Raw genomic sequence first — 17,516 nt, forward strand, 5'->3', positions numbered from 1 at the left:
TTTCAACAGCAAATCAAATGAGTTTAATATTATATTAGCTCATTAAAACCATGATTACACCTGAAGAATACATATATGAACGTATATCTTCTCTTTTGTACAAACTGTTAATTGTAAAAAATATTTTAACGGGTAGGTAAAACCCGAGAGATATTCATATCTCATATAAATATGTTACATTGTACATTCTTCCATTCTGATTCAGCAGTTGTTAACTATACTACTTACATTCACATGATATATGTATATGTTCACCAAAGAAAAACCATTTTCATACAAATTCAGTTACATACTCTGATTTTGACATATCGGAACTTAAGTAAAGCTTTAGCAAGTGTTATCTTCCTAAAGATCACTACATTCATGAATTATATTCATTCGTATTCTATGATGAATTATCAAATCAAACCACCGAACTTACCATTCCTTACTTTTGAAAATCACAACATTTCTTCGTCAACCGTTAGATCCATTGATGGATGCATCTTACGCTTAAACACTTCAAATTTAAAATTCTTGAAAACATCCTTTGAATCTTGACGATCGCAATCAGCGTTTAATCATCTAAAAATGAAATTTCTTGAAACCATTTCGGATTGATAACCGATGATTCAAATATGGCTGCATTAAATGCAGAGGAAACAGAAAAATTGTAGATGGTCTTAAGGGCCAACAGTTTGATAATAAAGAATGGTACGTTGGAAAAGCTCAAAAGAAAATTTGGAACTGAAAAACGGATTGAGCTAACCATGGAGGAGACCAAGGACAAACACAAGGGCCAAACCCTATATTCAAAGAATCCAGGTAATTTTGGATCCGGTGAAATCTTTAGAGAATATCTTGCTCCGAAGTCATGTTAAAAGCTTGCGGAAAATTTTTCTTCATCAACTTTCGAACTTAGAAATTCCAAAATATCATCATAAATATCCTCTATATTTCGAAAGATATCTTCATAACGATTCATGTCCGCAATTAAGTATCTCTTTGCGATATCTTTATAAAGGAAACTGTTTTAGTTTCTATATTCTGTAAAATTCGAGTTTAAATTATAAATGCTTTGAAGAAGTGTTGGGAATTGAAGCATGAGTTAGTATAATATAATGACGTCAGGCCAACGTGATTATATTACAGTAATTCATGCTAAGTTTTTAATGGAAGATGATGATTCATAGATTTTATAATCATCATTTTCCATGTTACACGACTCTTACATTCTATTTAACCTCTAAACATATCAAGAAAATATTTTTCTTGATGATTCGGTCTTTTCCGGATATTCTGGTAATATGACAAATCAAATCGTGATATTACCTTTCCTTTCTACTTTATATATTATGATCATTCGAAACTTCATACCTATGAATTCTAGACCATTACTCGCTTGACTTAAAGTCGGGAAGAAGAAACAAAAGCATAAAGCTCCGACATATAAGGGAAAATATAAAGCCCGATAACGACTCCGAAATTACAAACCGTGTATATCAATGCGTATAGCAATATAAAGACACGGGATAATTAAAAACACTATAACCCCAAGAGCATAGTAGAAGTAAACAGATTCCTCTGGCGGTAAAAGAAAAAGAAGAATGACTGCATAGATGGTCAATATAGTAACCAGGATCAGAACTGGATTAAGCATTTTCTTAATCTTTTGGAAGTTTGAATTGAGAAAGAAAGTATAGAAGTGGTGAAGATAATGAAACGAAAGAAGCTAATTTATAGCAAAATTCCAAACACATCAATCGAGGCAAATCACCGCATTTAATCAAACAAATCTCAAAATTTCGTAAATACCGGAGAATCAAATCTTATAGATTACGAAGATTTCCTTTAATTCCTTGAATTCCGGAAATCAATCGTGACTACGTCAAAAGTTAAGGCGAACATTTAATTTTCTCATTTCACTCTTTTATGATAGCTTCATTTATACTCTTCCTATAAACGAATCGTTTTATCCATATTATTCAATAGTGATAAAACTTTATTTTTCAACTTATATTCATCATTAAAATATTCTTGTTGTAAACAATGAAGATCTCTATCAAATTTCATGACTGTGATTTTCACGAACTCCTCTTTGTTTGTCTGCCCTAATATTGTGGCATAAAATGCTCAAGGTTTTAAATGAGTTCAATACTATTCATAACACATTTCATGTATCCAATTTACTGAAATGACTTGTATAACATCATCATTTTGAATGATCTTCGCATTAATAATAAAATGCACTTCGTTGAATAACCTATAGAAATCATGGAAGGAGAGGTCAAACAAACGCGTAAAAGCAATATACCTATCGTTAAAGTCCGTTGGAATTCGCGTAGAGGCCCCGAATATACCTGGGAACGCAAAGACCATATGAAACGGAAATATCCCCATCTCTTCTCAACTGCTGATGCAAACGAGGTAACTACCTAAAAACTTCGGGACGAAGTTTTCAATAACGGGGAGGAACTATAACGACCCTCATTTTTCCATTCTATATTTTTCCAATATTAAAAGCCCAAACAATATAATTAAAACTTAATGATTAAACTTTAATCAACAATTGTTAAGTGTTAAGAGTTAGAAAACATATTAATTAACTTTGTACAAAAATTGACAAGTTAATAAAAGATGAAAATAATAAACTGTTAGTCGACACTCACTGCTAATTAAAATTTATGCATTTATGTAATATTATAACTAATAACCTATAAGTAATAAATAAAAAGTGACATTTATATAAATAATAAAACAATTGGGAACTAAATATATACAAGTCATGAATTAGTAAAAAGAAAATAATACTTATCATGTAGTAAATATAAAAATAATAATAATAATAATAATAGTAATAATAATGAGACTAAAAAAATCTTACATCCTTATGTTGACTAAAAATAAAGTGTAAACTAGTACATCCTTATGTTGACTAATTATAAACTAGTACCACCTATTGTTGACTAAAAATTATAAAACAAAATAAAATCATTAATTAGAACATCCTTATGTTGACTAACACTCTAATACTTGCACTATATAAACACCTAGTTTCTCATTCACAAATCACACCAAAATTCTCTCTCAAAAACAATCTCTCCCTCTCCCTCTCCCTCTCTTGTGGTATTCGGATCTTCAAGCTTGTTCTTCGTGTTCTTCAAGAATCTTCAAGGAGTTCTTCAAGATTTTCAAGGCTTTGATCTTCCATCTTCATCGTGTTCATCTTTTCTTTGTTAATTATCTTGAATCTTCAAAGGTATAACATAAACCCTAAACTATTTACATAAACTTTAATCTTTGTTAATTCATATTCATATTATAAACTTGTTATTCATAAGTATATACATAAACACTCCTAGATTTATATATTCATATATACATGTAAAAAAAAAAAATATTTTTATGTATATATACGAATTATATATACATATACATATTAAAACCTTAAACCCTAATACTACTTATACTAGTACTTAACATGTATACACTATTACTATTACTAGCACCTATAACCTACTACTTATATTGTAGCACAAAAACATTTTGGGATATGTATTAGAGATGTATAGATCTTCGAACTTTCTTGACGAATGGTTTCTACGAGATTCTAGGCAGAGGGTTTGGATTTCCGATTTAAAGGGTCCTATGGCTCAAGCCCCTAGATCTAAATTAGCCATTCGAAGGGAAAGGGGTGATTGGAAGCTTATCTAATACGGCAAGTATCCTAAAATGAAAAACACTCATAAAAGTAGAAACTCTCTAGTCATAGAAACTTAGTAAAATAAGAAACTTTCTAAAAATGGAAACTTTATAAAAATAGTAACTTACTAGGAATAGAAACTTAGTAAAACAAACTATACTTAAACACATACTTAAACTTAAACATGGGCAAAACACTTAACTACTCTTAAATGTCAATAGGTTGACTTTCCTGCTCACTCGTTCAACTCTTTATTCCGAGGAATAACTCTCTCTCTACTTACTAAGGTGACTTTCATAGCCCCACTCTTATTGCTATAGCACTTTTTATACTTACTGGGGTGAGACACATGCTGCTTTTATACTTTAAACAACTTAGACACAAGTACGAACCTAAACTGTACTATGACTAGCTTATGCTACTAAGACCCCACAGTGATATTTTTTAATTGCTTTCAGGATAAGGCATTCTTAATTATTGGGGGTAGGCCTATCGGGAGTAACGTCCCCGATACATTTGACCGTGATGTCTTTGTATTACTTAATAATGATTTAAACATGGTGATAAGGTACTGCCAACTTATCATCGGGGCAACAAAACAAACGTTTAGTCTAAAATATCACGAATCAGTACTTCTTTTGGATCTGCGAGATCTACTTTTTGATCCTGCGGGAGATCAACTTTACAACTAAATCTTGTGGTCTAAAAACAACGATAACTACTTTTGTTAAACCTATGAACTTCACTCAACCTTTTTGGTTGACACTTTAGCATGTTTTGTCTCAGGTGCTGTTTGATTCAAGCTTTCTTATCTACTACTTATGTGATGCTACTTGGACTTAGGATCAAGAGATATCGCATTTATTACTTCTGCATATGAACAATTACTTTATCGTTATTTCCATTATTGTAACGACATTTCATTTTCCGCTGCGTACTCAATAAAGTTAAATTTTCTCATTTAGTATTGTTCTCGTATTATAATATGTTGGTTTATTTGATATTAGTAACGTTTCTTCCAGACCCTATTGGGAGGACGTTACATCAGTAACCAACCTTAACAATAATATAATAAGTCATCTTCGCAAAGATGGATATGTACACTCGCAAGTGTATAAATAATCCTCGAAGTACTAAACATCCGCCCACTAGTTCTTATGTCTAGTGCAGCCTACTGGATGGGGGTGTTAAACCCGATAGATCTACCTTTAGGATTCGCGCTTACATGCTATTATAACATATAACTAAATTACCTAGCACATCAATCCGCAGAATATCATTTTTTATCACTTGTGTCCATAACGTAAATCATTTATAAAAACAGCGCATGTATTCTCAGCCCAAAATATTTAAAGTTTAAAAGGGACAATATACTCACCCAATGTATTTTGTAGTAAAAATACATATAACATCATTGATCAAATATAAGGTTGGCCTCGGATTCACGAACCCCTTGTGAAGCTTTTTTTAAAAAAAAAATAACTCTGTACAAGACTCGAACCCATGACCCCTTGGTTACTCGAACACACTCTCAACCACTCGGCTGTTTCTGTTTTATCTGATTTATACACCATTCATTATTATTTAACCCGTTAATTATCTCTGTTACATCTTTCTTCTTCATCGCAACTCAACTCGATTAACCAAAACCCACCTAATCATAACCTTTAATTGCCTGATCAGTTTAGAACCCCTTAACAGATACGATTACTACTGGTTACCTGTTTTATTTAAAGCAGATAAAAAAAAATTAATCTTCAACAGACCCGCCATAAACCTTATGAACTCTTATAGTGATTTTGATATTAAAAGCGTTTTAGATTTAACTTATAACATGAATTAGTTTCTAAACGATTCTTAGAAACTATATAGATCATTCATTGATCCTAAAACATCTCGGTTAACTCGAATTTTATGAAAAACAGATTGATTGGATTTTGAATTAAAAATTTGACTCGAAAAATTGGGGCCTGATATTGAAAATTGGTTCTTGAGATTATTCAGATAATTTAAACAAGAGTTTCCTAACAACCTTGCACTTACAGATTTTAAAATGGATTCGATTTTGAATTATAAATAATCAGTTGAGGTTGCAGGTCCGTCGACTAGTTCTTCCTATATATATATATATTTTTTTTTTTTATAAAAAATGATATAACAGATATTTGGTAACGAGATTGAAGGAGCTGAATGGCTTTTTCCCCATATCACGGAGTTAGTCTCTTTATTTATAACCAAAAAAAAAAACATGGTATTCTATTATTGATTTTTTTTTTTTTAAATTATAAATATAAAAGATGAAAAGACTGATAACGAATTTTGGATTTATTGAGAGTTTAAATTGTCCACAACACCAATTAGTTGGACAAATTTAACAGGAAGATAGTGATATAAATCGCCATTCAATTCTTTTTCAGATTCTTTTTATCTATAATTATAATTAGTACAAAAAAATGTATTAATAATAATAATAATAATACTCTTATTTATAATACTGATAATAATAATAATAATAATAATAATCTTATTAATATCAACTATAATGATAATCACTAATAATAAGGTTAATAATGATATTAGTAATAATAATAATATTAGTGATTATAATACTAATAATAATAATATCAAAATATCAAAAGTAATAAAAATAATTATATCCATAAATTTTAAATAAAAAAAATAGTTTTATTTTTTAGTTATTCATAATATTAATACCTATTTTATACAATAACATATTTAAATATTTAATATCTATATATTTTATATATTTCAATAATTAACATATATATTTATATATATACATTTCAATAGTAATTTTAAATACTTGCAAGTAACAATTATATACATAATTATATATATACATATATATATCTATATAGTTATAAATATAATTTTTGTTACATCATATACTATTTATATATACAATTAGTTGTTCGTGAATCGCCGGGCATAGTCAACGGGTATTTGATGACATGAAAATTGATTTCAACACTTTCGAGATTCAACATTACAGATTTTGCTTATCGTATCGGAAACATATAAAGATTAGGGTTTAAATTTGGTCGGAAATTTCCGGGTCATTACAATAATAAAAATCATTTTCTCTGAATAACAACTTTTAAATCAAAGTTTATCATAGTTTTTAATTAACTAACCCAAAACAGCCCGCGGTGTTACTACGACGGCGTAAATCCGGTTTTACGGTGTTTTTCGTGTTTCCAGGTTTTAAATCATTAAGTTAGCATATCATATAGATATAGAACATGTGTTTAGTTGATTTTAAAAGTCAAGTTAGAAGGATTAACTTTTGTTTGCGAACAAGTTTAGAATTAACTAAACTATGTTCTAGTGATTACAAGTTTAAACCTTCGAATAAGATAGCTTTATATGTATGAATCGAATGATGTTATGAACATCATTACTACCTTAAGTTCCTTGGATAAACCTACTGGAAAAGAGAAAAATTGATCTAGCTTCAATGGATCCTTGGATGGCTCGAAGTTCTTGAAGCAGAATCATGACACGAAAACAAGTTCAAGTAAGATCATCACTTGAAATAAGATTGTTATAGTTATAGAAATTGAACCAAAGTTTGAATATGATTATTACCTTGTATTAGAATGATAACCTACTGTAAGAAACAAAGATTTCTTGAGGTTGGATGATCACCTTACAAGATTGGAAGTGAGATAGCAAACTTGAAAGTATTCTTGATTTTATGAAACTAGAACTTTTGGAATTTATGAAGAACACTTAGAACTTGAAGATAGAACTTGAGAGAGATCAATTAGATGAATAAAATTGAAGAATGAAAGTGTTTGTAGGTGTTTTTGGTCGTTGGTGTATGGATTAGATATAAAGGATATGTAATTTTGTTTTCATGTAAATAAGTCATGATTGATTACTCATATTTTTGTAATTTTATGAGATATTTCATGCTAGTTGCCAAATGATGGTTCCCACATGTGTTAGGTGACTCACATGGGCTGCTAAGAGCTGATCATTGGAGTGTATATACCAATAGTACATACATCTAAAAGCTGTGTATTGTACGAGTACGAATACGGGTGCATACGAGTAGAATTGTTGATGAAACTGAACGAGGATGTAATTGTAAGCATTTTTGTTAAGTAGAAGTATTTTGATAAGTGTATTGAAGTCTTTCAAAAGTGTATAAATACATATTAAAACACTACATGTATATACATTTTAACTGAGTCGTTAAGTCATCGTTAGTCGTTACATGTAAGTGTTGTTTTGAAACCTTTAGGTTAACGATCTCAATTAATGTTGTTAACCCATTGTTTATTATATCTAATGAGATGTTAAATTATTATATTATCATGATATTATGATATATTAATATATCTTAATATGATATATATACATTTAAATGTCGTTACAACGATAATCGTTACATATATGTCTCGTTTCGTCCTTAAGTTAGTAGTCTTGTTTATATGTATATAACTCATTGTTAATATACTTATGGAGATACTTACTTATCATAATCTCATGTTAACCATATGTATATCTATATATATATCGTCATGTCGTTTTTACAAGTTTTAACGTTCGTGAATCGTCGGTCAACTTGGGTGGTCAATTGTCTATATGAAACATATTTCAATTAATCAAGTCTTAACAAGTTTGATTGCTTAACATGTTGGAAACATTTAATCATGTAAATATCAATCTCAATTAATATATATATAAACATGGAAAAGTTCGGGTCACTACAGTACCTACCCGTTAAATAAATTTCGTCCCGAAATTTTAAGCTGTTGAAGGTGTTGACGAATCTTCTGGAAATAGATGCGGGTATTTCTTCTTCATCTGATCTTCACGCTCCCAGGTGAACTCGGGTCCTCTACGAGCATTCCATCGAACCTTAACAATTGGTATCTTGTTTTGCTTAAGTCTTTTAACCTCACGATCCATTATTTCGACGGGTTCTTCGATGAATTGAAGTTTTTCGTTGATTTGGATTTCATCTAACGGAATAGTGAGATCTTCTTTAGCAAAACATTTCTTCAAATTCGAGACGTGGAAAGTGTTATGTACAGCCGCGAGTTGTTGAGGTAACTCAATTCGGTAAGCTACTGGTCCGACACGATCAATAATCTTGAATGGTCCAATATACCTTGGATTTAATTTCCCTCGTTTACCAAATCGAACAACGCCTTTCCAAGGTGCAACTTTAAGCATGACCATCTCTCCAATTTCAAATTCTATATCTTTTCTTTTAATGTCAGCGTAGCTCTTTTGTCGACTTTGGGCGGTTTTCAACCGTTGTTGAATTTGGATGATCTTCTCGGTAGTTTCTTGTATAATCTCCGGACCCGTAATCTGTCTATCCCCCACTTCACTCCAACAAATTGGAGACCTGCACTTTCTACCATAAAGTGCTTCAAACGGCGCCATCTCAATGCTTGAATGGTAGCTGTTGTTGTAGGAAAATTCTGCTAACGGTAGATGTCGATCCCAACTGTTTCCGAAATCAATAACACATGCTCGTAGCATGTCTTCAAGCGTTTGTATCGTCCTTTCGTTCTGCCCATCAGTTTGTGGATGATAGGCAGTACTCATGTCTAGACGAGTTCCTAATGCTTGCTGTAATGTCTGCCAGAATCTTGAAATAAATCTGCCATCCCTATCAGAGATAATAGAGATTGGTATTCCATGTCTGGATATGACTTCCTTCAAATACAGTCGTGCTAACTTCTCCATCTTGTCATCTTCTCTTATTGGCAGGAAGTGTGCTGATTTGGTGAGACGATCAACTATTACCCAAATAGTATCAAAACCACTTGCAGTCCTTGGCAATTTAGTGATGAAATCCATGGTAATGTTTTCCCATTTCCATTCTGGGATTTCGGGTTGTTGAAGTAGACCTGATGGTTTCTGATGCTCAGCTTTGACCTTAGAACACGTCAAACATTCTCCTACGTATTTAGCAACATCGGCTTTCATACTCGGCCACCAAAAATATTTCCTGAGATCCTTGTACATCTTCCCCGTTCCAGGATGTATTGAGTATCTGGTTTTATGAGCTTCTCTAAGTACCATTTCTCTCATATCTCCAAATTTTGGTACCCAAATCCTTTCAGCCCTATACCGGGTTCCGTCTTCCCGAATATTAAGATGCTTCTCCGATCCTTTGGGTATTTCATCCTTTAAATTTCCCTCTTTTAAAACTCCTTGTTGCGCCTCCTTTATTTGAGTAGTAAGGTTATTATGAATCATTATATTCATAGATTTTACTCGAATGGGTTCTCTGTCCTTCCTGCTCAAGGCATCGGCTACCACATTTGCCTTCCCCGGGTGGTAACGAATCTCAAAGTCGTAATCATTCAATAATTCAATCCACCTACGCTGCCTCATATTCAGTTGTTTCTGGTTAAATATGTGTTGAAGACTTATGTGGTCGGTATATATAATACTTTTGACCCCATATAAGTAGTGCCTCCAAGTCTTTAATGCAAAAACAACTACGCCTAATTCCAAATCATGCGTCGTATAATTTTGTTCGTGAATCTTCAATTGTCTAGACGCATAAGCAATCACCTTCGTTCGTTGCATTAATACACAACCGAGACCTTGCTTTGATGCATCACAATAAATCACAAAATCATCATTCCCTTCAGGCAATGACAATATAGGTGCCGTAGTTAGCTTTTTCTTCAATAACTGAAACGCTTTCTCTTGTTCATCATTCCATTCAAATTTCTTCCCTTTATGCGTTAATGCAGTCAAGGGTTTTGCTATTCTGGAAAAGTCTTGGATGAACCTTCTGTAGTAACCAGCTAGTCCTAAAAACTGGCGTATGTGTTTCGGAGTTTTCGGGGTTTCCCACTTTTCAACAGTTTCTATCTTTGCCGGATCCACCTTAATACCTTCTTTGTTCACTATGTGACCGAGGAATTGAACTTCTTCCAACCAAAATGCACACTTTGAAAACTTAGCGTACAATTCTTCCTTCCTCAATACTTCTAACACCTTTCTCAAATGTTCACCGTGTTCTTGGTCATTCTTTGAGTAAATAAGTATGTCATCAATGAAAACAATGACAAACTTGTCAAGGTATGGTCCACACACTCGGTTCATAAGGTCCATGAACATAGCTGGTGCATTTGTTAAACCAAACGGCATGACCATAAACTCATAATGACCGTAACGTGTTCTGAAAGCAGTCTTTGGAATATCATCTTCTTTCACCCGCATTTGATGATACCCGGAACGTAAGTCAATCTTTGAATAAACAGACGAGCCTTGTAGTTGATCAAATAAGTCATCAATTCTCGGTAGTGGGTAGCGGTTCTTGATGGTAAGTTTGTTCAACTCTCGGTAGTCGATACACAACCTGAACGTACCATCTTTCTTCTTGACAAACAAAACAGGAGCTCCCCATGGTGATGTGCTTGGTCGAATGAAACCACGCTCTAAAAGTTCTTGTAATTGGCTTTGCAGTTCTTTCATCTCGCTGGGTGCGAGTCTGTAAGGAGCACAAGCTATTGGTGCAGCTCCTGGTACAAGATCTATTTGAAATTCAACGGATCGATGTGGGGGTAATCCCGGTAATTCTTTCGGAAATACATCGGGAAATTCTTTTGCAATGGGAACATCATTGATGCTCTTTTCTTCAGTTTGTACTTTCTCGACGTGTGCTAGAACAACATAGCAACCTTTTCTTATTAGTTTTTGTGCCTTCAAATTACTAATAAGATGTAGCTTCGTGTTGCCCTTTTCTCCGTACACCATTAAGGGTTTTCCTTTTTCTCGTATAATGCGAATTGCATTTTTGTAACAAACGATCTCCGCTTTCACTTCTTTCAACCAGTCCATACCTATTATCACATCAAAACTCCCTAACTCTACTGGTATCAAATCAATCTTAAATGTTTCGCTAACCAGTTTAATTTCTCGATTCCGACATATATTATCTGCTGAAATTAATTTACCATTTGCTAATTCGAGTAAAAATTTACTATCCAAAGGCGTCAATGGACAACTTAATTTAGCACAAAAATCTCTACTCATATAGCTTCTATCCGCACCCGAATCAAATAAAACGTAAGCAGATTTATTGTCAATAAGAAACGTACCCGTAACAAGCTCCGGGTCTTCCTGTGCCTCTGCCGCATTAATATTGAAAACTCTTCCACGGCCTTGTCCATTCGTGTTCTCCTGGTTCGGGCAATTTCTAATAATGTGGCCCGGTTTTCCACATTTATAACAAACTACATTGGCATAACTTGCTCCGACACTACTTGCTCCGCCATTACTCGTTCCGACACCATTTGTTCCTTTCGTTCTATTAACCCCTGGTCCGTAGACCTCACACTTCGCCGCGCTATGACCATTTCTTTTACACTTGTTGCAAAATTTGGTGCAGAACCCCGAGTGATACTTTTCACACCTTTGGCATAGCTGCTTCTGATTGTTGTTGTTGTTGCGGTTATTATTGTTGTTGGGATGATTGTTGTAGTTGCTGTTGTTGTTGTTGTTGTTGTTGTTGTTGGGCCGTTTGTTGTAGTTGCGATTGATGTTGCGATTGTTGGGATAATTGTTGCGATTATTGTTGTAATTGCTGTTGTTGTTGTATTGGTGATTCTTATCACCGTTTTCCTCCCACTTTCTTTTGACTTGCTTCACATTGGCCTCTTCAGCAGTCTGTTCTTTAATTCTTTCTTCAATCTGGTTCACTAGTTTGTGAGCCATTCTACATGCCTGTTGTATGGAGGCGGGCTCGTGTGAACTTATATCTTCTTGGATTCTTTCCGGTAATCCTTTCACAAACGCGTCGATCTTCTCTTCCTCATCTTCGAATGCTCCCGGACACAATAGGCACAATTCTGTGAATCGTCTTTCGTACGTGGTAATATCAAATCCTTGGGTTCGTAACCCTCTAAGTTCTGTCTTGAGCTTATTGACCTCGGTTCTGGGACGGTACTTCTCGTTCATCAAGTGCTTGAATGCTGACCACGGTAGTGCGTACGCATCGTCTTGTCCCACTTGCTCTAGATAGGTATTCCACCATGTTAACGCAGAACCTGTGAAGGTATGCGTAGCGTACTTCACTTTATCCTCTTCAGTACACTTACTTATGGCAAACACCGATTCGACCTTCTCGGTCCACCGTTTCAATCCGATCGGTCCTTCGGTTCCATCAAATTCCAAAGGTTTGCAGGCAGTGAATTCTTTGTAGGTGCATCCTACACGATTTCCTGCACTGCTAGATCCAATGTTATTGTTGGTATGTAGCGCAGCCTGTACTGCGGCTATGTTTGAAGCTAGAAAAGTACGGAATTCCTCTTCATTCATATTCACGGTGTGTCGAGTAGTCGGTGCCATTTCCTTCAAAATAGTCAAATGGAACAAGTTAATCATACAGAATATTAAGAGTAGTTAATAGTATTTCGTAGCATAATATGAACTCATTTATAAAAGCTTTTTCTTCATATTAGCGTTTTATAAGTTTAAATTCGGGTAGTACCTACCCGTTAAGTTCATACTTAGTAGCTAATATACAATTCAACTACTACAATTCTATATGAAAAACTGATTATAATAATATTTCGCGTTCAAACTTTTATACAATATTTTACAAACTTACAATACCGCTTATTTTACATAAAGCATGAAATATAGCACACAATAACTTTGATACAAGATAGTTGTGAAGATAATTCTAGCTAGTACACAAGTCGTTCAGCAAAGGCAATAAAGACACGTAATTCATACGTCCAGAAACAAGTCATGCATTCTGGTTTTACTAGGACTACTTCCCATCCTTGGTCTTGTGCAACATAACCGTTATGGCCATTGATAAGACAGCGTGTTGTAACGTCGTCAAAGGGACGAGGGTTACGTAATGTCCAACAGTCCCGTAATAATCTAGAAACCTCATTTCTTACCCCAATTACAGACTCCGTCACTTGTGGAAACGTTTTGTTTAATAGTTGTAGCCCGATGTTCTTGTTCTCACTTTGGTGAGAAGCGAACATTACTAATCCGTAAGCATAACATGCTTCTTTATGTTGCATGCTAGCCGCTTTTTCTAAATCACGAAGTCCAATATTCGGATATATTGAGTCAAAATAATTTCTTAACCCGTTGCGTAAAATAGCATTTGGGTTCCCCGCAATATATGCGTCAAAGTAAACACATCGTAACTTATGGGTTTCCCAATGTGATATCCCCCATCTTTCAAACGAAAGTCTCTTATAAACCAAGACATTCTTGGAATGTTCTTCGAATGTCTTACAAACTGATCTCGCCTTAAATAGTTGTGCCGAGGAATTCTGGCCGACTCTAGACAAGATTTCATCAATCATGTCTCCGGGTAGGTCTCTTAAAATATTGGGTTGTCTATCCATTTTGTGTTTTTAAACTGTAAAATAGACAAGAGTTAGATTCATAAAAAAATACTTATTAATACAAGCAATTTTTACATATATCATAAAGCATAAGAACACTATATTACATATATTACACCACACGAATACAACTATCTTATTCCGACTCGCTCGTTTCTTCTTCTTCGGTTTTGGTTCGTTTTGCCAAGTTTCTAGGGATATATGATGTTCCCCTAATACGAGCCGTCATTGTCCACATTGGTTTAGAAAAACCTGGTGGTTTAGAGGTTCCCGGGTCATTGTTACAACTTAAGAACTTCGGGGGTTGACGATACATATAAAGTTCATCGGGGTTGGAATTAGATTTCTCTATTTTTATGCCCTTTCCCTTATTATTTTCTTTTGCCTTTTTAAATTCAGTTGGGGTAATTTCTATAACATCATTGGAATTCTCGTCGGAATCCGATTCATCGGAGAATTGGTAATCCTCCCAATATTTTGCTTCCTTGGCGGAAACACCATTGACCATAATTAACCTTGGTCGGTTGATTGAGGATTCTCTTTTACTTAACCATTTTATTATTTCCCCCACCGGTTCCGATTCTTCTTCCGGTTCCGATTCTTCTTCCGGTTCCGACTCTTCTTCCGGTTCCTCTTCGGGAACTTGTGAATCAGTCCATGAATCATTCCAATTTACATTTGACTCTTCATTATTATTAGGTGAGTCAATGGGACTTGTTCTAGAGGTAGACATCTATCACATAATATCAAACACGTTAAGAGATTAATATATCACATAATATTCATATGTTAAAAATATATAGTTTCCAACAAAAATGTTAAGCAATCATTTTTAAAGAAAACACGGTCGAAGTCCAGAATCACTAATGCATCCTAACAAACTCGATAAGAAACACTAATGCAAATTTTCTGGTTCTCTAAGACCAACGCTCGGATACCAACTGAAATATCCCGTTCTTATTGATTAAAAACGTTCCATATTAATTGATTTCGTTGCGAGGTTTTGACCTCTATATGAGACGTTTTTCAAAGACTGCATTCATTTTTAAAACAAACCATAACCTTTATTTTATAAATGAAGGTTTAAAAAGCTTTACGTAGATTATCAAATAATGATAATCTAAAATATCCTGTTTACACACGACCATTACATAATGGTTTATAATACAAATATGTTACAACAAAATAAGTTTCTTGAATGCAGTTTTTACACAATATCATACAAGCATGGACTCCAAATCTCGTCCTTATTTAAGTATGCGACAACGGAAGCTCTTAATAATCACCTGAGAATAAACATGCTTAAAACGTCAACAAAAATGTTGGTGAGTTATAGGTTTAACCTATATATATCAAATCATAATAATAGACCACAAGATTTCATATTTCAATACACATCCCATACATAGAGATAAAAATCATTAATATGGTGAACACCTGGTAACCGACATTAACAAGATGCATATATATAAGAATATCCCCATCATTCCGGAACACCCTTCGGATATGATATAAATTTCGAAGTACTAAAGCATCCGGTACTTTGGATGGGGTTTGTTAGGCCCAATAGATCTATCTTTAGGATTCGTGTCAATTAGGGTGTCTGTTCCCTAATTCTTAGATTACCAGACTTAATAAAAAGGGGCATATTCGATTTCGATAATTCAACCATAGAATGTAGTTTCACGTACTTGTGTCTATTTTGTAAATCATTTATAAAACCTGCATGTATTCTCATCCCAAAAATATTAGATTTTAAAAGTGGGACTATAACTCACTTTCACAGATTTTTACTTCGTCGGGAAGTAAGACTTGGCCACTGGTTGATTCACGAACCTATAGCAATATATACATATATATCAAAGTATGTTCAAAATATATTTACAACACTTTTAATATATTTTGATGTTTTAAGTTTATTAAGTCATCTGTCCTCGTTAGTAACCTACAACTAGTTGTCCACAGTTAGATGTACAGAAATAAATCGATAAATATTATCTTGAATCAATCCACGACCCAGTGTATACGTATCTCAGTATTGATCACAACTCAAACTATATATATTTTGGAATCAACCTCAACCCTGTATAGCTAACTCCAACATTCACATATAGAGTGTCTATGGTTGTTCCGAAATGTATATAGATGTGTCGACATGATAGGTCGAAACATTGTATACGTGTCTATGGTATCTCAAGATTACATAATATACAATACAAGTTGATTAAGTTATGGTTGGAATAGATTTGTTACCAATTTTCACGTAGCTAAAATGAGAAAAATTATCCAATCTTGTTTTACCCATAACTTCTTCATTTTAAATCCGTTTTGAGTGAATCAAATTGCTATGGTTTCATATTGAACTCTATTTTATGAATATAAACAGAAAAGTATAGGTTTATAGTCGGAAAAATAAGTTACAAGTCGTTTTTGTAAAGGTAGTCATTTCAGTCGAAAGAACGACGTCTAGATGACCATTTTAGAAAACATACTTCCACTTTGAGTTTAACCATAATTTTTGGATATAGTTTCATGTTCATAATAAAAATCATTTTCTCTGAATAACAACTTTTAAATCAAAGTTTATCATAGTTTTTAATTAACTAACCCAAAACAGCCCGCGGTGTTACTACGACGGCGTAAATCCGGTTTTACGGTGTTTTTCGTGTTTCCAGGTTTTAAATCATTAAGTTAGCATATCATATAGATATAGAACATGTGTTTAGTTGATTTTAAAAGTCAAGTTAGAAGGATTAACTTTTGTTTGCGAACAAGTTTAGAATTAACTAAACTATGTTCTAGTGATTACAAGTTTAAACCTTCGAATAAGATAGCTTTATATGTATGAATCGAATGATGTTATGAACATCATTACTACCTTAAGTTCCTTGGATAAACCTACTGGGAAAGAGAAAAATTGATCTAGCTTCAATGGATCCTTGGATGGCTCGAAGTTCTTGAAGCAGAATCATGACACGAAAACAAGTTCAAGTAAGATCATCACTTGAAATAAGATTGTTATAGTTATAGAAATTGAACCAAAGTTTGAATATGATTATTACCTTGTATTAGAATGATAACCTACTGTAAGAAACAAAGATTTCTTGAGGTTGGATGATCACCTTACAAGATTGGAAGTGAGCTAGCAAACTTGAAAGTATTCTTGATTTTATGAAACTAGAACTTTTGGAATTTATGAAGAACACTTAGAACTTGAAGATAGAACTTGAGAGAGATCAATTAGATGAAGAAAATTGAAGAATGCAAGTGTTTGTAGGTGTTTTTGGTCGTTGGTGTATGGATTAGATATAAAGGATATGTAATTTTGTTTTCATGTAAATAAGTCATGATTGATTACTCATATTTTTGTAATTTTATGAGATATTTCATGCTAGTTGCCAAATGATGGTTCCCACATGTGTTAGGTAACACACATGGGCTGCTAAGAGCTGATC

This window comes from Rutidosis leptorrhynchoides, chromosome 7 (genome assembly GCF_046630445.1).
Source record: "Rutidosis leptorrhynchoides isolate AG116_Rl617_1_P2 chromosome 7, CSIRO_AGI_Rlap_v1, whole genome shotgun sequence".
Taxonomy (NCBI): domain Eukaryota; kingdom Viridiplantae; phylum Streptophyta; class Magnoliopsida; order Asterales; family Asteraceae; genus Rutidosis; species Rutidosis leptorrhynchoides.